Source organism: Monodelphis domestica, chromosome 3, assembly GCF_027887165.1.
Source record: "Monodelphis domestica isolate mMonDom1 chromosome 3, mMonDom1.pri, whole genome shotgun sequence".
Lineage (NCBI taxonomy): Eukaryota > Metazoa > Chordata > Mammalia > Didelphimorphia > Didelphidae > Monodelphis > Monodelphis domestica.
The window spans coordinates 505,077,252-505,099,536 of record NC_077229.1 but is presented as its reverse complement, the minus strand read 5'-3'; the positions used below and the strand labels follow the sequence as shown (position 1 = coordinate 505,099,536).

The window sequence follows — 22,285 nt, the reverse complement described above, 5'->3', positions numbered from 1 at the left end:
GAGACAAACAGATGGACAACCCAGGTGGTACACTGATACCCCTGAGTAACTAAAAGAGTGAGAAGAATGTCACTATCATGGGTGTTTCATCTAGGAAGAATTTACAGGAAAATGTAAACTAGAATTACGCGAGAGAAGAAGCTATGGAGATGTTGAAATCTGCAATATGGTGCAGAAATAAGTGATTTGTTCCCCCAACCCTTTCCATGTTCTTTCACTCCCCCTGCCCAAATCTTGGCTTGTCATCCTACAAGAGGTTATGCTGCACTTCTCTCCCTCAAATGTTTCCATACTAAAAATCAGTCTCTAGAAATTTTTTTTTTTTCTGAAAGAGTCATTGCTTTCCTTTTTTGAGGTTGTAGAACTCCCCAAACTAACATAAAAGAATATTGGAAATCTGTAGTTCTAGTTTCTTTATCAGGAAAGGAGGGGGAATTGCCCTCTTCTTTCAAATGTCAAACTCAGGCATGGTACAGGATAAGATCTCATCTAAATAACTCCCAACTTAACACAACATGATACACTAAAGTGCTATCAGGAAAATTCTAGACTTTTTTCTCCCATTTCCCAAAGGCTTTTCTTTCCACTTGGGTTCACTTTTGGGGGGCAGACATTTTTGTATAATTATTTCTGATATTTTACTTATCAAACTCATAGTGCCCTCTGAGAATAGAATTATGTATTCAGTCTCCACCAGAAAAGCTTCAACAGACTAATTGTAGCACGCTCTCACTGGAACTACACAAAACAAAGATACAAGTTGCATACTCGGTGTTTCATAGTCAGGAAAAACAAGAAACACTTGAGCTGGTAATTCTGCCCAAACATTATGATGGCAAATTATTCCCCTATAAGATAAAATATCAATGGGGTGATGTTTTTTTCACATAGATACCATCTCTCACCAAATGTTTAGTTGAAAATAAGGGTTCTATTTGAAAGGGGGCGGTATCCTGGATGAGTTGAAGGGTGAGCCTTTAAAAGAAATATCACAACGCAGTAATGTATGAGCATTTCTTTTAAAAGCTAATGTTTTATGTGGGTACCACCTAGTGGCACTATAGTGAGACTTCAGCCAAAAGGAAAGGAGTGAAGGAGTCCAAACATAGAAAGCTCTACTTCTAGTAAGTATTCTGCATATTCTTTCTCTGATTTTAGTCTATAATCTGAATTTAACTGAATATTCCCTAAGTCTTCCTTTTTCCTTGCTATTTTTGTTCTATCAGAAAAAAAAAGATAATACATTCTCACCCTCATTAACTTTCATTAAGCCTAAAGATTAAAATGTGAGCACCGGGACAGCAAGGATTGCTTCCATCACCCATTGTCTTTGTACCCCAACACTTAGCCTAGTGTCCTATATACTGAGTATATATATATATATGTAATATATATATATATATAATAACATAATATATATTGAGTTCTTAATAAATGCCTGCCTCTTGGTTGATTTTCTCCCATTAGTTACCAAGGAACAATAACTCCTCCAGAATTATGCAGCAAAGTTAACCACAATCAGGATTACAGGATTTAGAGCTGGAAAGGGATCTTCTAGAACTCAATTTCTTCAATCTTCATTCCTCCTTTTCTTTCTTCCTTCTTTAGACAACAGGCCTCTTTACATAAACCTTCAAGGACATTTAAAAAAAAAAGAAAAAAAGAAAGGGAGAGAGGTGATTTGCAAGAGACTAAAAAGAGTGCTGACATTTATGATGTTTTATTTTTAAAGTTTCCAATCTGGAGGTAAGTCAGGATTTGGGTTCAGGAAAAGATGGATCAAGTAACTGCTACAGTTCCAGCTCACTGCTTAAAAGTACCTTGATAAGGAGTGATGCTCCCCAGCCAAAGGAAAAAAGGGAAAAGATGAAGATAAGGGGAAAGAAAGTATATGGCAAAAGTGCAGGAAAAAGCCCCCAACTAGCTATCCCCTCCCAATTCCCCAGCCACCCCAGTCCTTATTTCATCCATTGGTAATTAGTTTGCTCCTTTAATTTATCCTTGTGCCGGCCCTGCATGAACAAAGCAAGTTCTGCTTAGGAAAAAAATCTCCAAGCAGAAGCATTTGCTATTTTATAATTATAATAATAATAATAAATTTAAGGTAGGGGAGAGGAGAAATATTTTCTCCTTTTTCTCTTCAAAATGGAAGTGGTAATAAGTGTGGTCAGAATTATGAAATGAATATAGTATTTAATCCAATTATGATTAAATACAGTCACTTAATCATATTTGTAATAGCAATTCGTGGTACGAGAGGGTATTATTCCCAAATCTGGTCCATATTTATGGCATTCGAGAAATGTGATTACATCCTTTCCTTTTCTAGCCAAGATGATGAATTCTGCAAAGTGCTTTGAATGATGGTGTACATAAACTCTCTTTTTATAGAAGTGTCTGAGATGGGGATGGGCACACAGTAGGCGTTCAGTAAATTGCTTTTGATGATAATGATAGTAGAGGAGCTAATAAAAGATAAAATGGAACTGGAGAAGAACATAGGGAAAGGGGGAACATTAAACTAAGGAAACAGGGACTAAATTGAGGAAGGTAAAAAAGGGGAGAGGAGGGAAGTAGGATGAATCACAGAAATTAGAGATAAAAAAGAGACTATGTACCAGGCCTTCTCGCCTCCTGCTCAAATGAGGGCAATTCATTTCCAGTTTATGGTTTGGACTGCTAAACCCTTCAAACATCATGCTCTGTCTGGCTACATTCTCCTGAGATAATCCCTGAAAGGATGATAAGTGATCAAGAAAAATGGGGGTGAGCCTAGTAGATTCTTTCAAAGCTCAAAAGCCAAATTTTATGGAAGGAAAATCATTTGATGTAGATGGTTTGGGACTTTTTATTAAGTGCTTGCAAGAGCTGTTGCCCTGACAGCTAACAACACTGGGGCTGTGATTTATTCACCACGCTGATGCAGCTGCAGAGACAACAGCCATACACATTTCCCCCCACTGCCCAGCCTCAGACTTTCCATTCACACTAGCACACTACCTCTAGGGGTTATTATCATCATTTATCATTCATTATTCGCTGGGCTGCATCCTTGGGCTAGGTAAAAGCAGAAGGGAGGAAAGGGATCTAGGGTCTGGGGTTGAGTCAGTGTCCAGTTGTGATAAGACTTGTATTTAAGAGACCACCAGCTTCAGCATAACCACATGGACAGTAAGGCCCCAATTCAGGTAACTGGTTCCCTTCCTACCCAAGCCACAAAGCAACCTTTAACCAGGAATTTGCAGCTGCAAAGAGAAAGGAGACTCTGTCAGGAGGAGAGAATTGATTCTCTCACCCCCTGAATTTCTTTATCCTCAACTTCTTAATCTCCTTCAATTATTTGGTTGGTTTTTTAAAAAGAAAGAGTTCAGAAAAGAAAGAAATTAAATTAAACAACTTAATAAATAGTATTTATTTTTAGTTGTACAAACAGAAGTCCAGCTTCTTTGCAATATTCTACCCTGTTCTTTGCAGCTTAAAATATTTCTGTTAATGAAGTTCCCAATAAAAATAACTTAAAATAAGTAAAGAAAAATATTGCCTAAAATTGGAGTATCTATATATCTGTATATACTATACTGTATGTATATACACTTATTATACATAACAGTGATGGCAAACCTTTTAGAGACCAAGTGCCCAAACTGCATGTAAGCCTTCTACTTTATCTCAGACAGGGGAGGGAAGAAGTTTTCCCATTGGGCTGCTGGGAAGAGGGGTGGGTCCTGTGAGAAATGTCCTCAGGAATGTGTGAAGAGAGAAAGGGGAGCAGCCTCCTCTGGCACACATGCCATATATTTGTCAACATGGAGATATATATGCATATATATAACATATAGACATGCCATATGCATGCATATATATATACATGTATATACGATATATAATACATGCATATATACACTATATATTTCATACATATACAATACATATTATGCATGCATAGTCCTTAGACAATTTTGTCTGTGCTTTGCTTTCATTTGTCCCATTTCTGGCATTCCTGATACTTATCTGTCTAAACACCATTCATTGCCTCTTCTGTTATTTTTTTATCTCTATTGCCAAAAACATCAGTATTCCCTCATGCTCACTTTTAAGTGGAAGCCCTCTTACAGGCTTTTTCCCTAACTCTCAGAAACATCATAAGATTGGATTTATCTGAGCTCTCATCTGACCTTTATTTTCTCAATATAACATGAGCACAATAATAATTGATAGGGCACGATCCTAAGTATGACATTTCAATGAACTGGGTAAATATCATTACCTGGATTCAGCCTCAGTGGCCTGTTACGCAGACCAGAAGGCAGGTTGTTGCCTGCAATTTCCCGAAGAGGATCATTAATCTATCTGCTCAGCAATGGGGAAGGCTTCAACTCAGCTCAATAGTCCTGGTTAGTGTCTGCCAAACAGGCAAAAACAAAACCAAACAAAAAGGATATTATTTTTCTCAGAAAAAAATTGGAGCTAATTGGAAGGACCAGGAAAGGCTTTGTGCAGAAAGTGGTGGTTGAACTGTTTCTTAAAGGAAGAGAAAGACTATGGGGCAGCAATAAGGAGCAAATGCATTCTAGGTGTGGGAGAGGACGTGTGAAGAGGCAAGGCAAGGAAAGACAGATTGTTGTATGTAAGGAACTGAGAGAAAGCCAATTTGGGTAGAGTGCATAATGCTGGAGGTAGGGTAATGTCTAATAAAGCCGGACAGATGGGTTGGGGCAAGGTTCAGAGTTCAACAGAGGTGTTTGTATTTTATTCTAGAAGCCAATGGAATTGGCTGAGTAGGAGAACCACATGTTCAAATCTATGCTTAAGCAAACTTACTTTAGCAGAAAAGATAGACTGAAGTAAAGAAATATTGAAAACAAGGGAACCAATTAAGAGGCTGTTTAGTTGATTTCAGGGTGAGAGACCCCAAACTAAGATGGTAGTCTTAGAAGTACAGGGAAGGGGTCAGATGTGACAAACAAATGATGAGGAAGGAAAGATCAACAACTGATTGGACTTATGGAATGAGTGATCCTATCCTAGTTCATGCTGAGATTACGAACCTGGGAACCTGTGGTCTGAAGCATGGTAGACTGCATTAGAAATAAGGAAATTTAGAACAGAGGATGGCTTAAGGGGAAAAAGAATAAGTTCTGTTTTAGACATCTTGAATCTGAAATGTCTATAAGATATCGAGTTTGAATCGTCTAATAGGTAGTTAGTGATCCCAAGACTAAAGTTCAGAAAAGAAACTGGTGGGGCTAGATATATAGATCTGAGAATCATCTACATAGGCATTTATCCTTTGGATAAACCCATGGAGCGAACAATCCAAGACATAGGTATAGAGGGTGTATAGAAGGAGGGGATGCTAGGACGTAATATGCACACTCAGCTAACGGGTACGATATGGATGATTAACCAATTAAGGAAACTTGGAAAGAATGACTACCCAGGAAAAAATCCAAACCAGAAAGTAGTGTCGTGAAAACCCAGAGAGGATAGGCTAGGTAGGATGAGAAGACTTTCAGCACAGCCAAATTTAACAGATAGGTTAGGGAGGATTAGGATTGAAAAAAGACCAACAGATTATTCTGCAGTTGAGATCACTGATAAACTTTGGAGAGAGCAGATTAATGTCTAATGGGATTGAAAAGCCACTTACCAAAGGGTTGAGGAGTGAGGGAGGGAAAAAGAAGTAGAGCCAAGAGGTTGAGATAATTTTTTGCAGGGATTTTTGGCTGAAAAGGAGAGGATATAGATTAATGACTTTAGGGGATAGTTAGATCTTTGGAAGTTTTTTTAAGGATGGAGGCATCTTAGGTATATTTGAAGACATTATAGAAGAAACCAATTGACAAGGAGAAGTTGAAAATATGAGGCAGAAGAGGTTAAGAATGCAGTCTTCAAAGAAGTCAATAATCATTTATTAGGCACCTACTATGTGTCAGGCATTGTGCTAGGCACTGAAGATAGGAAGAAAAGATAAAAGATAGTCCTTGCTCTCAAGGACCTCAGAGTCAAAAGGGGAGACAAAAGAAAAACCACTATGGACAAACAAAACTTATTCAAGACAAACTAGAGATAATCAAGAATAAACACAATCAGGAAAGGCTCCTCAGAGATAATGAGATTTTCACTGGGAATTGACAGAAATTAGGAAATCCTGGAGTCAAAAATGCCAAGAATAGGGAAATCCAGTGTCTTACTGGAGAAATAGCAAGGAGGCCATTGGATTTCAGGATATTTAAGGGGAAGAAGGAAGGTGTAAGAAGACAAGAAAGGGGCAGCAAGGTGGTTCAATGGATAGAGAGCCAGACCTAGAGATAGGAAGTCCTGAGTTAAAATATTGCTTTAGACACTTCCTAGCTATATGACCTTGGGCAAGTAATTTAACCTCAATTGCCTAACCCTTACCACTTTTCTGCCTTGGAATGAATACTTAGTATCAATTCTAAAGCAGAAGGTAAGGGTTTGTTTTTTTCTTTAAATAGAAAGAAGACTAGAAAGAAAGGGAGAGACAGGTTGTAAAGGGCTTTGAGTGGTAGAGTATTTTTTATTTGACCCAGAAGTTATAGGAAACTGGGGGAGGGCAGTGCAATGGTTTGTGACATGATCAGACATGGGCTTTAGGAAGATTAATTTGACAACCGAGTAGAGGATGAGCAAAATTGGAGAAAGACTTGAGGCAGGAAGACCAACCAGCAGCTATTTTGGTTGTCCAAATGTGAGGTGATGAAGACCTTCTCTAGGGTAAGGACAGAATCCAAGGAGTGAAGGGGAAGTATACAAGAGATGTCACAGAAGGTGATAGGATCAAGGAAACCCAGAGAGGAATTGGCCTTGGCAAAGAGAAGGGCCACCTTATAGTCAGAACCTTGGGGAAAGGAGGAAATGGTAGATGACGTCGAAAGTTTTGAGATAAAGAAAAAGGGAGAAAAAAGAGCTCACATCAAATGGCCTCCATCAGTCATTTATTTATCATTGCTATCAGAAAGGTAGAACTATGCCCAAAGGGCAATAAAAGACTGTCTGCCCTTTGATCCAGCCATAGCACTGCTGGGTTTGTACCCCAAAGAGATAATAAGGAAAAAGACTCGTACAAGAATATTCGTAGCTGCGCTCTTTGTGGTGGGAAAAAAATGGAAAACGAGGGGATGCCCTTCAATTGGGGAATGGCTGAACAAATTGTGGTATATGTTGGTGATGGAATACTATTGTGCTAAAAGGAATGATAAAGTGGAGGAATTCCATGGAGACTGGAACAACCTCCAGGAAGTGATGCAGAGTGAAAAGAGCAGAACCAGGAGAACATTGTACACAGAGACTGATACACTGTGGTACAATCAAACATAATGGACTTCTCCAGTAATGGCTTTACAATGTCCCTGAACAACCTGCAGCGATCTACAAGGAAAAAAAAAAAACTATCCTCAAGCAGAGGACAAACTGAGGGAGTAAAAAGACCGAGGAAAAGCAACTGCCTGACTACAGAGGTTGAGGGGACATGACAGAGGAGAGATGCTAAATGAGCACCCTAATGCAAATACTAACAACAAAGAAATGGGTTCAGAGCAAGGACACACGTGATACCCAGACAAATCATGTGTCGGCTAGGGGGGGGGGGGGAGAAAATGATCTGTTTCCAATGAACAATGTATGAAAATGACCAAATAAAATAATGTTTTAAAAACTAAAAAAAAGAAAGAAAGAAAGTTAGAGTTTCCTATTCTTTCAGAGATCCTGATGTTTGCCACTCAAGGAATTGTGTTTTATTTCCAGCTATATCCAGTTTTTTTTTTCTGTTTTCCATTCATGGCTATCCCTTTTCCCTCCAGTCCTATTTGGTTATGAGGTGTATGGGGTGCTCAGGAAGGAGTATCACCTCATAACTAATAAAAGGTGGTCTGGAGGCTCATCACCAGATAGAAAGAGAGAGAGAAAGAAAAAGAGAGACAGAGACAGAGACAGAGAGAGACAGAGACAGAGACAGAGAAACAGAGAGAGACAGAGATAGAGGGAGACAGACAGAGGGACAGAGAGACAGAGATAGGGAGACAGAGAGAGACAGAGACAAAGAGAAACAGAAACAGAAAGACAAAGAGAGAGAGACAGAGACAGAGAAACAGAGAGAGACAGAGATAGAGGGAGACAGACAGAGGGACAGAGAGAGACAGAGATAGGGAGACAGAGAGAGACAGAGACAGAGACACAGAAACAAAGAGAAACAGAAACAGAAAGACAAAGAGACAGAGACAGACAGAGACAGAGAAAGAAAGAGAGAAACAGAGAGAGACAGAGATAGAGGGAGACAGACAGAGGGACAGAGAGAGAGAGATAGAGAGAGAGATAGAGAGAGACAGAGACAAAGAGACAAAGAGAGACAGAAACAAAGAGACAGAGACAGCGACCAAGAGATTGAGATGTATTAGCCTAGCTAGAATTGATTCTTCATTTGGCTGGCTATGACCCTGTCCCTGCCACTCACCATAGATCAAGAGCCAAGATAAGCCAGCCCCTGGACCATTTAGAGATCAGTTTCATGTTTGGAAGCTCAGCCAGAGAGAGAGAAGAGAGAAGAGAGAAGAGAGAAAGGGAGATAGATTTCAGCCTTACTAATTTAGGGTTAGATCAGGTCCCAGATTTCGGCCCAGCAGGGTCCCTCCATGCTTCACTACCGATTGCCAAGCATCAATCCTGGAGTCAGTCTGTTCAAGAGCAGACGTAAAGGGGCCTCTCTCCTTTGCACGCTGGCATTCTAAACCCCACCAGCTCCTTCCTCTGTGGCAACATTGCACATCGATGCTCACAGTGACTCTGATGCGGATGCCCGAGTTAGACTCTGTACTCAGGATAGAGTCTCTAAATAATTTACTTCACACATCCTCTGGCATGAAAACTCACCAAGTCCTTTCTAGGGCTGCTTATCTTCTTTTGGTGTCTACCTGTCAACCAATCCTTGTGGCTCCAAGTCTAGGCTTTAACCATAGCCTGGTAAAGCCATCCTGGCGATGGGCTAACCCGGGTTGAGGTTAACCCACAGCTCCTACCCCATCAGTGAGTTAAGGGGGTTCACCCCAAGCACATGGAGACTTCCCCTGGCAGAACGGAGAGATGAGAACAATTATCCAATGGTCATTAATGTGGCTAAAGCTGGGGCTGTGGAAGCTTAGCTTGGTCAGATTTTACCAAAGCTAATCAGTGCTTACATAAAACCAGGGCAAGAGGTCAAATCTGCTGCCTCCGGTTCAGAGCTGTCTGGCACTACATTCCTGCCAAGTAGTGTGACACATGAATGTGCTGGGTTACTTTCCACTTGTCTGAAGGGCCAAAATCCCCACAAAACTACACTTTTGTGAATGGCTGTTGGGAAACATTTCAATGCATTGATTCCTTTTCAGCCTGAGCTACATGGAAATATTCATATGTATTTCCCTCTCATCTTCTAGAGGTCAGTAGGTAATACCATGAAAGGATCCAAATTCAAATCCACCCTTAGAGTTACTAAACGTGTGTCCCTGGACAAGTCATCTAATCTCTTTCTGCCTCAGTTTCGTAAGATGTAAAATTGAAATATCTTATAGGGATCACCCAAAATAATATTATTTGTCAAGTGCTATAGTAAATGCTAGTTAGTACTATTAGTTTTCTTAGTCTTGTTTATTTTCTAAAATCCACAGAAATCTTTACTCTCACTCAAATCAGTCAAATTAGCTAGACAACTGTGAGTTTTCTATAAGAAAAGTACTACTTAATAGGCCATCATTCAGAGAAAAACATTCTTAAAATACCACCAACCACCCTTCATTGTGACAAAGAATTTGAAATCAGAACTACAACTCCCATGTATTGATCGAATACTAGTTTTTAAGACATTTTCCACACAATAACTCCATGACAGATAAGTTAAATGACCTAAGGTCACATTGCTGGTAAGGGACCGAGCCAGGACACTAGCGTAAATCTTCAGCCTCTTGACCCTTTTCTTTGTACCACAACCTCCAGACTCTCTGCAATCCATATTATCTTGCCCACATCTACTTAGTAGTCAATAGTATGCACGAATTGAGACATGTAACTGCCTAAAATCAGTGGTAGGACCATGTTAATTACATAGCTAGTTTAAGCCCCAATACTTCCTGCATTAAGACAACTTAAACAACTGAGACACAAATGTAATCAGTGAAATAAATAATATTTTTGTTTTTACACAAAGGGTATGATTTATAAGAATATAAGAAGAACACTTTAAAAGCTTTGAGGAACTAGGAATGGGAAGGATAAGGAATTCGGAAATCACTAATGCTCCTGGAAGTAGCATAGAGCTAGACACACAGATGTCATCTGGGAGTATCCATCACCTCTTCTGAATGATTTCCAACAGCCACTGAATCATCACAGCTCTTTGGAAATGAAAATCATGTCTTCCTGCTTGCTATGATCATTTGAAACTAGTCTGTTTTAATGACCTGTATTTCTGCTTCTGATCTTATGTATGCTCTGAGTTCCAAAACTATTTTATGAGAGCCTACTCATCTAGTACTAATCATCTAACATTTCCCAAAAATTTTATCAGCAATTTGGATGAAGTTTTATAAGGGATGCCTTTCAAATTTGCAGTCAGGATGAATAAGATACCATTTTTGTAGAGATAAATGCAAAGAAATACTTGGATTCAAAAAGTCATTTTCAGAAGCAAAAGGTGAGAAAGATATGGCTTGAGAAAAGTCCCTATGATAACAATCTGGGTTTTTTTTTAGTGGACTTGATTATGATGATGAGGATAACAGTTGAAATTTATGAAGCCCTTTAAAGTTTGTACATTAGACTGAAAAAAGCTAATGCAACCTAAGGCTTCATTGAGAAGCAAAGTATTCAGACTATGAGAAGTGATAGTTCTATTCTCTGCCCAAATCAGCCTGTGTCTAGAATAGTTTATTCAAGTGTGGATACCACATTTTTGGAAAGAGATAGACAAGTTAAAACTTCTCCAAAAGATGATCATGAGAAAGCCAAACAACCATTCTACATGAAAATATATTGATGGCACTGGGCATGTTTATTCTTCAAGAGAAGAGTTTGGAATTGGGAATGGGACCTCTTGATAGTTAGCTCTCTTCAAGTACTTAAAGGACTGTCACATAGAAAATGGTAGAAGATTATAAGCACTACTGCCTTATAAAACAATTTGAAGAAAATTTGTTGAGAAATTCAATTAATCCCAGAGGTATTTAAGGATAAAACTGGAAGAACAACAAGCAAATGAAAGAGGGGGAAAATCTTCAGACTTTATATATAATATATATATTAAATATACATATATTTAATGAGGAAGTATTAATTAAGTACTTTCTATGTGCTGGTCATTGTGCCAGGTGTTGGTGATTAAAATAGAAAATTACCCTCAAAGAGCTTTTGAAATAGTCTTCAGTCTCTTTTCCAGCAAAGTATTTCTCACAAATGTGTTAAAAATATGGAAGACTCCTTGAACTATATAATAATTGGAGACAACTACATTTAGTGTTATTCTAATCATTAATATCAGGTGATTCATAAAACATGGAGACCAACGATTGCCTCACTGTCCTAAAGAACCATCATAGAATCCAAGTTGTAAAAGGGTTCCACATAGATTGTGAGTCCTTAAATGGCCTTGTTTTGATTGCACAAAGCCCTGAAAAGTGACACCTCCTAAATATGACCCATAGGCACTTGAAAATGCCTAACAGTCCTCAGAGCAAAAACCAAATTAATGATGTATGTCTCTCGCCCTGACTTTAACATATAGTTAAATGAACAGCCTAGAGTTCATTCATGAGAAGGAAGCAAAATTGGAAAATGGACATTGGGCCTGAATATAAATAGGAATAGGGTGGGCTGTTTTACCTTAAAGAAATAGTAAAGTTCATTTAACGACCTCAGATTTCTCCTTGGAACAAAGAATCATTTTTGTTTGTTACCTTAAAATATGCAGTTAAATCCCTCCCTCCCTCCCCATTAGAGAAGACATTATTTGACCAAAAGATATATATTTGTATTAATTACTGATTTCTATTTTTCAGTTCTTTCTCTGGAAAAACCATCCTTTTTACCTTCTACTAGAGTTAATGTACGACTATGAGTCATGAAACACCACAGTCTCTGAAGAATTAAAATGATTATCATTCAGAGGATATTGGTATGCTCATGGTGGACCTGAGTATGGTATAATTCGTTGCAAATCAAGAACCATAAAGAACCAGAGGAACCATGTCATGAAAGGAATTTAGGCTTATATTCACATGTTAACAAGTCATATGGTGAGAGTGAAGGATGTAAGACTAAAATGAATACTCCAAATATTTAAATTTGTAGAATTTAATTACAACAAGGTGAGAGAAAAAGGTGTTCCTTCAGTCAAGTGAGCAGAGCAAAGAGCCAGAGATCCAGAAGCCTGCCACATTTGAAATTTATAGACAAATTTATGCCAGGGAGCAACACAGGGATGCAAGAAAAGGGGACCCCAGGAAGAGTAAAGAATGCTGGGAAATGAAGTCCCCAAGGTACAAATTTTTTAAAAAACACATTACCCCCTGGGATCCACTGGGAGACTAGTTGCCCCAATGGATTCTGTAACATAACTAAACTTATAACTTCAACTAAAGATACATACAATTTCAGTTTCAAAGAGTTAGGGTTAAAATAAGCTGGGGGCAAAAGGAAACAAAAGAGAAAAAAGAAACAAAACCAATATCAGGTGCTTTGGCACACACACAAACAATTGGGGGCAGTTCCCTTTGGCGTAAAGGTGTACATTTTTAAAAAATTAAATGCATTCAAACCCCATAGTTCAATTCAACACATCCAAAAGTTCACTCAGGATCTTTTGGCTCAGCATGTGGTCTTTGCAGGCATCTTTTTGGCACCTTCTACAAGCAGTTCACTTTTCCAGATTCTGGGAGGTAGAAAGTCTCTTATAAAATTACTCTCAAAAGAATTAAAATTTGCAAAATAGGATGATAATACATTCCCCCTGAGGAGGATAGTGACAAACACAGAGATCACATAGGGATATATGGCTGAGTTATAAGGTATATGAATCATTTACCAAAAATTCAAAAAATCACAAAAATCCAAATAAAAGGAAAAAAGTAACTACTGGATGAAATATAAAATATCTCTAAGTCATATGTAAAAACCCTATGTAAGGAAAAATAAAATTATAACAGGTCCTTGAATCAGGGCCTGATTAAAGTGATTTATGTCCTATAAACCTCTAATAACAATCATTCACTTACCCACTCAGTAGCCAGGACTACAGTAAGTTGCCACAGTATGAAAGACAGAAAACAGACTAGATTTTTGAAGCAGATGGGAAATATCATTCCCTGGTCTGATTTTCCTTATCTCTCAGGGTTAGGGGAGCCAGAAAAGCCAATGTTAGGTACTTGATAGAAAGTATGGTACAAGGAGATCTCCATCTAACATATGTTAAACAGCTACAACCTCAAGTCTCACACAAGGTTCAAGTCCTCTTGTCTTGGTGCAGAATCTCATCAATCCTTCCAGGATTGGTTTGTCTCTTTGACCTATGTGCTCAATTGGCACTATGCAGATTAAGTCTGTGCTTCCTTAGCACTGTGCAGGTTAAGTCTGTGCTCCTTTGTGATCCCTTCTTCTAGAATCAGACATACTCATTAAGCAAAGTCCCATAATATTTAAACAACCAGTTGCAAGTTTCTATAGTCTAAAGATTTTGAGTATGTATTTACATTTGGGGATAATGGACATTTTAAACTTACACTAGTACAAAATCAAACAATCTTTTTAATATTGGTGATGTGCTTCAAGTGAAAAAAATGGTAGAAAGAAAAAAGAAAAGCTCAAATACTGTATTGCACATATAAGGGAAAAAATAATAAAATATATCAAAAATATACAGTTCACAATCAGTGGCACACTGTGCCAGGCAAGGAGAGGTAGAATACAGAGGATTTTCATGTAAAAATGAGATCCATTTCCTTTTTTAAATTAGCCATGATCCACAAGTGAGTGAAAATGATTTTTACAAAGAGATTTATAAAACAATAGTACAGTAAGTAATGCACATTCAAAGAAATACAAAATTCTCAAAATTCCCAAAAAACACATCAACTTATCTAAAGGTAATACAAGTTTCTTCTAACTAGTTTATGGAGTTTTATAATGGTATTTTTTTCAAGTTCAAGTGTAGGAAGGTACAAATAAAAACAGTGTAACAGAACATATATCCAATAGCAAAAATACAATAGCTGAAAATGACAGTGTAACAGAATATTATAAATTAACCAACACAAACAGTTTAAATATGGAACAACAAATTTTCCCTTTAAAATATTTATTTTTTTCCTTTAAAATATTTATGTCAATCACAGTGTAGTGTCTGTTTTAAAAATACAGATATTGTATTTATTGTAAAGCTCTAAATACTGTAAGTCATTTTGAGGTGCTTTTGCTACTTACAAAAAAGATATGTTTGCAAACTTGGGTTAAATTTAATAGTGATCCAAATTAATATTTTCTAGTGATTTAGATATTTCATTATGCTTATTAGCCAGTGCTTAATTTTCTAATAGAATCTTTTCAATGAAAGGTATTAATAAACTCTTCCATTACTTATAATATTTTGTTATAAGGTGTATTAAGTAATTAAGGGTTATGGTGATTGAGAGATCAGGTTTGCCACCTTTCTCCCTTTTCTCTCCCCTCTCTTTTCCTCCTCCCTTCTCTGTCCCCCCATCAGTTGGTTTCTTCATTTGGTGATACTGGAAGACAACTATGAGTGAGTTTCCTGATAAATCTAATAAATAACTCTCTCTTTGAATAGTTTAAACAAGGGGATTTATTTAGGAAAAGGGGAAGAATAAGGAAGTCTGATGGGGGAGAGGGTTTAGGGTTTCCCTAATCTTAATAGACTCCTAAATTGACGAATAATAGAATAGAGTCCTGAATTGAGGGATATGGCTAACAGGTTGAGGATATTAGTCACTTTGTCCAGTAGGAAGAAATCAGTAAGAGAAGGATATTTTTAGTCCTTACTCCTTCCTGTCTCAAGAGCAAGAGACCACTTCTCACAGTTTGGCTGTTCCTATCAATAGTTTCCCCCCAGATCACCATTCCATTTCAGAATGCTTCTTGATTGACAGTTTTTGCAAATCTTACTCCTTTGGCTCTGTTGCAGGTTTTCTCCAACTTTCTCGTTCACAAAGGGAAATATTCCTTTTCAATTTCCAGCATTAAGACATCAGGGTCTGGGAAATCAAAGTAATACCTTCTGATTCCAGTGCCTTAACACCTCCTCACACCTTCATAAAGATTTTTGGATATTACCTTGGGCTTCTCCACACTGAGGGACATTTTTACCCTGATTACATCATGGACAAACCCCACTTTGGATATATTGTTGTTGGGTATTTTGGTGTAACTTATCATTTGTCTGATTTGGAGTATTATTTCCATATTTTTATTATTTCTAAAGTTGCTATTTCTGAATTTATTATTTCTAAAGTTATTATTTCTAATGACTTGTTTCCAGTTCCTAAAGTTCATCATTATGTGACCCCTTTTTGTCCCAAAGTGGCATGTAAATGATCAATTTTGGGATTCTTGAAAAGGGGCAATGGCCACTGCTTGACCTTCATTCTCTTTTTCTTTTTTATCAAATCTTTCAGTTAAAGATTTTAGTTCCTTCTTTAATGCTTCTACCAAGTCATTGGTCTCCTCCTTTTTTTTGTTCATGGCCTTTTGATACATAAACTGTGACCCTCCCTAATTCCTCCAGGTCCATATTAGGTCAGTTTGGGCAGTTTGTCTCAAAATAATCTTGGACCACTTTGCAACAGTTATTTACAAACTGTCTTCTAATTTGTCTGACATCCCTCTCTTTGGGAAGGTCAGGGTCTATATATTGACTTCCCAACTCAATAAGTCTATCCATAAACTGGGAGGGAGTTTCATCATCTGATTGCTTAAGACTTTCAAACTTGGTCTTTGGCTGGATGTCTGTGTTCATACAGAGAAAGTAAGGAGAGGGGTGGGAGTGAGAGGGAGGAGCTGGTGAGGTGAGAGGGTGGGGTTGGTATGGGAATATGTAGGACTGGGGGCTGGGACAAGGGACAGGAGAGGGGTGTTGGGAGAAGGGACAGGGGAGGGTGGGGTGGCCAGGAGCTGTACAAGATGAGAGAGGATAAATTTCCTCTGAGATATAGGGATTCCTTTGAGTAGGAATCTTCATTTTGTATCTGGAGACTAGGCAAAGATTTTTTTTTAATCATCCCTTTGGGTCTGCATTTGAAGAAGGCTAGCCTTTTGTTGTTTAATGTTGAGGCCAATGAAAAGAAAACCTCCTAGGAATATCAAGAGAAAGAGCCAGTCTGAACCCCTAAGGTTTTCCAATTGTATAAAAACCATTGGAGACAAAAAGCTTTCTTTTAAAGTTTTAAGCATGGTTTGCAACATCTTATCTCCTCAGTTTTAGCTGAATGGCAAAACAAAAAATACAATTTACTTGGGGGCAAGGAGTTTTAGAGTGCAAAGGTTGGCACAGGAGACCCCCATGCATGCTAAGTTGTCAGATGCAACCACCCCCAGACAGGAGTCTAAGGAAGGGGTTGGGCAGTGGGTGAAGGAGAAAACTGGAGGTTTAAATAGCCACCACACTCAGGAGTCACTACACAGGGGATTGGGGAGAGTACAAAGCCAGGGCTGGGTTGAAGGAGGGATGAGTGGAGGCAGCACTATGTTCCCATGCTGAAAAGTGGCTAGTGCAGGTTTTAAAACCCATATGGGTGGGGGGAGGGCTTGGTGGTCAGAAGCAGGAGACTGTAGTGCCAGCCACTCAGCTAGGGGAAATATATACATTACCTTCTCCACAAAGACTTGACCCAGAGACCAGGAGACTCAGGGAGAAAACAGGAGACCACATAGAGGCAGTGGCAGGAGAAGGAGGGATGCTGCTAGAGCCCTGCACTCCTGGAGAGACAGGGGATTCTCAACTTTTGTGATGAGCAGAGATAGGCAGCGGGGGTGGCAGCAAGCCCCTGCACTGGAAAACTCCAAGGAGAATTCCCGGGGGGGGGGCAAAAAAAACATGGTTTCTCTACTCACTTAAAGGCTCTGAAGTGCCTTCTATTTGCCATATATGTAAGACTAAAATGAATACTCCAAGTATTAAAATTTATAAGATTTGAAAACAAGAAAGTGAGAGAGTGAACAGAGCAAGAGCCAGAGACCCCGAAGCCTGTCATAATCAAGCCAAAGAAAAAGTGCCCCCCACCCAGCGTGGGTTTCAGCAGATTATAAACAAACCCATGCCAGGGTATAACACAGTGACCCAAGAAAAGGGAACCCTTGGTAGAGTAAAGAATGCTGGGAAATGAAGTCCTCCGGGGTACAAACTTTTAAACTGCACAAGGGTAATCAATGAACAGTATCTCTGCTACACAGGTATCCTTGCTACATGAAGATAAAGGGAGGATGACTACAGGACATTGCATGGACTCTCAGTGGCAAACTTATAGGAACATAGGGTTGAGTCCTACAGGATGGGCAGAGATAGATGAGTTTGATCTGCATGCTCAAAAAAAAACCCTTGTGGATCCATTCATACCCCCCAGTGGTCATCTTATCTCTCCTCCCTTTTTTTTGGATGTACATTTTGAGGAAGTTGCCTATAATTGGGGCCTCCACTGTTTCCTACATTAGGCTGTGAGCTTCTTGAGGGCAGTGATTACTTGTTTGCCTTTCTCTCTATTCCCAGCACTTATCCTGGTATATAATAAATGCTTGCTCGTCTGGAGCCAACATCTCAGTCACAGATCTGAGATCACAGATCTCCTGGGGTATTTGTGTGTAGAGCTGAGATATCAGGCATGCCAGCTTCTGGACCCACAGAGAGCCCACAACACTTCAGAGAACAGTGGGAACCAGAAGAAATGTAATTATAAAATAATTAACGGAATAAAGATACATTAAAACATAGATAATATTACATTTTAAAACTAAGTCAATATGCAGACCACAGGGATCCTCAAGTACAGATTAATGGCTCTCATTTCATTTGAGTTTGAAATCACAGATGTAGAAGAAGGACTAGAAAATTTTCCTCTTGGCCCAATGGGGTAGAACTTGGACCAGTGAATAGAGATTGCAAAGAACATCCAGGTTGGATGGAATTCACAGCTTTCTAAAACTTCAAGCAATAAAAAAATAGAATCAGCTGCCTTGGATCTTAGTAGGACTCTTCGTCTCTGGAGGTTTTGAGTGGAAACTATATGACCGATTTTAATAGGTGTGGGTGATATAGTAGATAGAATATTGGGTTTTTAGTCAGGAAGACCTGAATCCAAAAGTAATCTCAGATTCTTACTAGTTGTGTAATCCTGGGCTAGTTACTTAACCTCCATCTGCCTCAGTTTCTTTTTTTTTAAACTCTTACCCTCCGTCTTGGAGTCAATACTGTGTATTGGCTCCAAGGCAGAAGAGTGGTAAGGGCTAGGCAATGGGAGTCAAGTGACTTGTCCAGGGTCACACAGCTGGGAAGTGTCTGAGACCGGATTTGAACCTAGGACCTCCTGTCTCTAGGCCTGGCTCTCAATCCACTGAGCCACCCCGCTGCCCCCTGTCTCAATTTCTTATCTGTAAAGTGGAGGTAATAATTGCAGCTACCTCTGTTATAAGGTAAAGAAGGAACAGCTGCTGCAATGGAAGAAGCAGGAAGGTTCCAGAATTCTAGGAGAGTGACAGAGTTGCTTTTCATTGGGGAACAGTTGAAGCGGGAGGTTGTTAGTCTAAGCTCCTTGGGTGGACCTCATCAGTTGGACTAGTCTCCCTCTCTTGTGACTGTATCCCTTATCCAAGGCTGGTTCCTGTGTTACTACGTGTGTATCTTGTGGCTGATGAGAGTGATTTCCAACAGAGCTGCTCAAGACATCCAAGTGCCAACTGTCAGTGAGAACTCTTTCCTCTTGGCCTGGTCCTGCTACCTTCAATTTTTATGTTGGTCTGGCCCTGCCCTTCTTTATATATTAACTGGGGGGAGGTAATTTAGCTAGTTGTAGGAATTGGAATTTTAGGTAGAAAAGTGTTAAACAGTGTAGATACCAATTGTCATAGTTATCAACTTGATGGGGGGGGGGGTATTTATAGTTTTAAGGTAGATCATCCCAATTCCCTTCCCTTCCTTCCCTTATCGTAAATAAACCCTATTTAATAGTATTTGGTATCCTGTAAAATTTATCCCGTTGGCCTTCCCAAACCCTGTGTCCTTCTGATATTGGTCCCAAACAAACAATCATTTTAGTTTATTATTTCACCTCCCAGGGTCATTATGAGAACTAGATAAGATAATATTTACAAAATGCTTTGCTTTTGCTACATATAAGTGATAATGAAGTGATGATTTAAGGGGATTCTTTTTGGATAATAGTTATGTCTATAGGACTATATGGACTCTAAAGTTCCATTCCAGCTTTGAGATTCTACATATAACACCACTAACTTGCTAGTAGTGAGATTTTATCTGTATTTCCAGTAGATAGTCTAGTAGTCACTGATTACTTGGAAATCTCAGGCAGTCTTACTTACTCAGATGGTATTGTCCATGCGTGATTTATTCCTTTGGTTTGATAGAACATTAATTTTTATGTTGGTCTGGCCCTGCCCTGGAATAAAGGGAGAATGGTTTAGGCCAAAGACATGATATATTTTATGCTTTTGAAATGAAATAGAGAGAGAAAAGGAGAAAGGGGAAATAGGAAAGAAGGAAGGAGGAGGGACTGTGTCAGAGACAGAAAGAGGTGGAGAGAAAGACAGAGAGAGAAAGAAAAGGAGAGAGAGGAGGAAGTAAAGAAGGAAGGAGGCAAAAGGAAGAAGAGAGAAAGAAAGAGGCAGAGATAAGATTGAGAAAAAGACATAGGAGGGCAGGGAAGAAAAAAGAGAAAGTGAGAGAAGCAGTTCATAACTAGGAGGATTTTCCAGGAAGATTCTTAAAATCCAATGGTGATCTAGTTCATTTTCTTTGAATGAGTTCTCAGATCCAGACATGCAGCTAACCAAAAGACTCCTCTTTTTCACAAAGTAGACCAGAAGAAGCCAGAATATCTGTGCACAGCTAGGGAGCAAGGTCCTTCTGTTACACATAATCCCACCTTTTGGGAAGCGTGTCCCTCAGCCTATTTCACACAGGCTGGCAGTATATGGAGTCCACTGTCCATGCTCTAAGGATGGTTTTCCATTAACCAAACCCCTATTACAATTGGAAATACCAGAAGTGGGATTTGAATTCAGGTCTTCCAAACCTCAAGTCTAGTAATCAATCCATTGACTAGGTCCACCCAACTCAACTCATTTCATCTCACCTTAGAAAGAACTAAAGGACCACCATTCACAGAACTGGTTTCACCATTTAACATCAAAATGCTCTTCAGAAAATAAAAATTCTTTAAAAAAATTAATCTCCATATAAAGAATACCATTTTACAAAATCACACTATCTGTTCTGATAGATTCTTCTCCTTTAATGGGGGAAATGCTCCTTAGGGACCTAAAGCATTTCACAGGGAACCAAACTATTCCCCACCCCAACCCCATCACATTTTTTTGGTTCAGGAGCTCTTTGCTCTTAGCTCTCCCTCCAAGGAAGACTTTCAAAAAATCCAATTAGCCTGTCACTGGTAAGCCCCAGAACATCTGCCTCTTGTCCAATAAGGTTTGCTTTTGTGAAGGACACAGTTATATATTTATCTCCCCCCCATGTCTGACAGCTAAAGTCCTTACCCCTATACATACCCAATTCTTGCGGAAGGTTCCAGCTGTTTAGACTTTCACCCAAACACACGAATAGAAAGCACAAGCAAAACAAGCGCTGTCTCTCCTACCTTTTATGGATTAACAAATAGTTCCGGCCCTGCTGATGCCCGTTCTTAATTGGACTATGCTGTGAGGAGCAATTAAGGCTAAATGGCCACTTGCTGGGAGCTGGTGAAAGAAATGCTGCCGCTTGAGGCATTGGCATTCTCCAAGTCTGGGGCACACGCACACGCTTCCCTTCCCTCCGTTGTGCTGTGGTGCCTGGAAAGAAAGTGGGTTTATTTGTTTGGCTCCTTTACAGCACCGACGCTCTACATGGAACAGGGGAAGCTTCCTCGAGAAGTTTTCATCATCCAGACATGCTGGGGGGTCCGGAGAGGGAAGGCTACGATTTCCCGGCAAACTGCAAGTCCTCGAGGAAGATTGTTGTTGCTAAAGCGGGGAAGAGCCAGCAGCTTCCCTAGGAGGCAACGTTTCCCTCTTCCAGGCCACTAAATATACCTCAATCGCATATGCAGAGGCCAGATCAGGGTGGGAAGAATGAAGTGGAAAATTAGGCAATTCCCTGGATGAAAACTGACCTTTATCAGAATTATAAATTAACTAGGGGGAAAGAAGCTTTATTTAAGCATATTCCAAGGCATCATTTTTTTTCAATTGTCCTCTCACTACAGATCAGTGATGGATCATTCTTATGAATGGGGTAAAGCCTTTGAAAATTATATCCCTCCTTGTGTGTTACTGTCTATCAGAGGCTATGTAGGAGGGAGTGAGGGAAGGAAGGAAGGAAGGAAGGAAGGAAGGAAGGAAGGAAGGAAGGAAGGAAGGAAGGAAGGAAGGAAGGAAGGAAGGAAGGAAGGAGATTGTAATTTGTGATTTGTAAGAACTTTAAAGCCTAGGTCTCCTTCTCTACCAAGACTTTTGCACCAAATGATGCTCCTTCATCATACAGAAATCTGGGACCATGTTTTCTGCCCCGTTAAAAAAAAAAAAAGAAGATCTGGTATGCAAGATGAATAGGAAATATAAACATATGCTGAGATGCTAGAAGAGACTTCAGATGTCTCTCCCTTCTTCTGCTTTCAGAATGTTTCTGTGACTGAAGTAGTCTTCATACTGTTGAGTTTGGACCAGACTAAGAAAGTACTTGTACTTGATGTACTTGATGTACTTGATGATGATGTACTTGAGGTCAAGAGTTCTAGAGGGGCTTAGAGTAATAAATCAAAATTGAATCAACTTCTATTAGAATAGAACTGTTTCTAGTCCTTTACCCATATAGTTCTTGTTAATGCATGGGAAGGAAAGCAGGTTGAAGAAGCCACTTTGAGCCTTCAAGAAAAGGGGACTTTTTTTTTATGTTTTATCTATGCAGGTTAACGCTGAATGAAGCAAAACTTTGTAAACAGAATGACTACATAAGGACAAGATCAGTGGCTCTGCCTATTTCCTTTCCTACATCAGCCTGGGCCCT

General features: G+C 39.2%; 1 long non-coding RNA gene across 1 annotated transcript; it reads right to left on the bottom strand.

Moving 5' to 3' along the window:
- Positions 1-13,813: 13,813 nt before the first annotated feature.
- On the bottom strand, positions 13,814-21,363 carry LOC103104785 (uncharacterized). The gene is made up of 3 exons (XR_463790.2): positions 20,791-21,363; positions 19,588-19,664; positions 13,814-15,254 (listed from the first exon to the last, which is right to left on the bottom strand). It is a non-coding gene; the product is annotated as an uncharacterized LOC103104785 (long non-coding RNA).
- Positions 21,364-22,285: the final 922 nt, after the last annotated feature.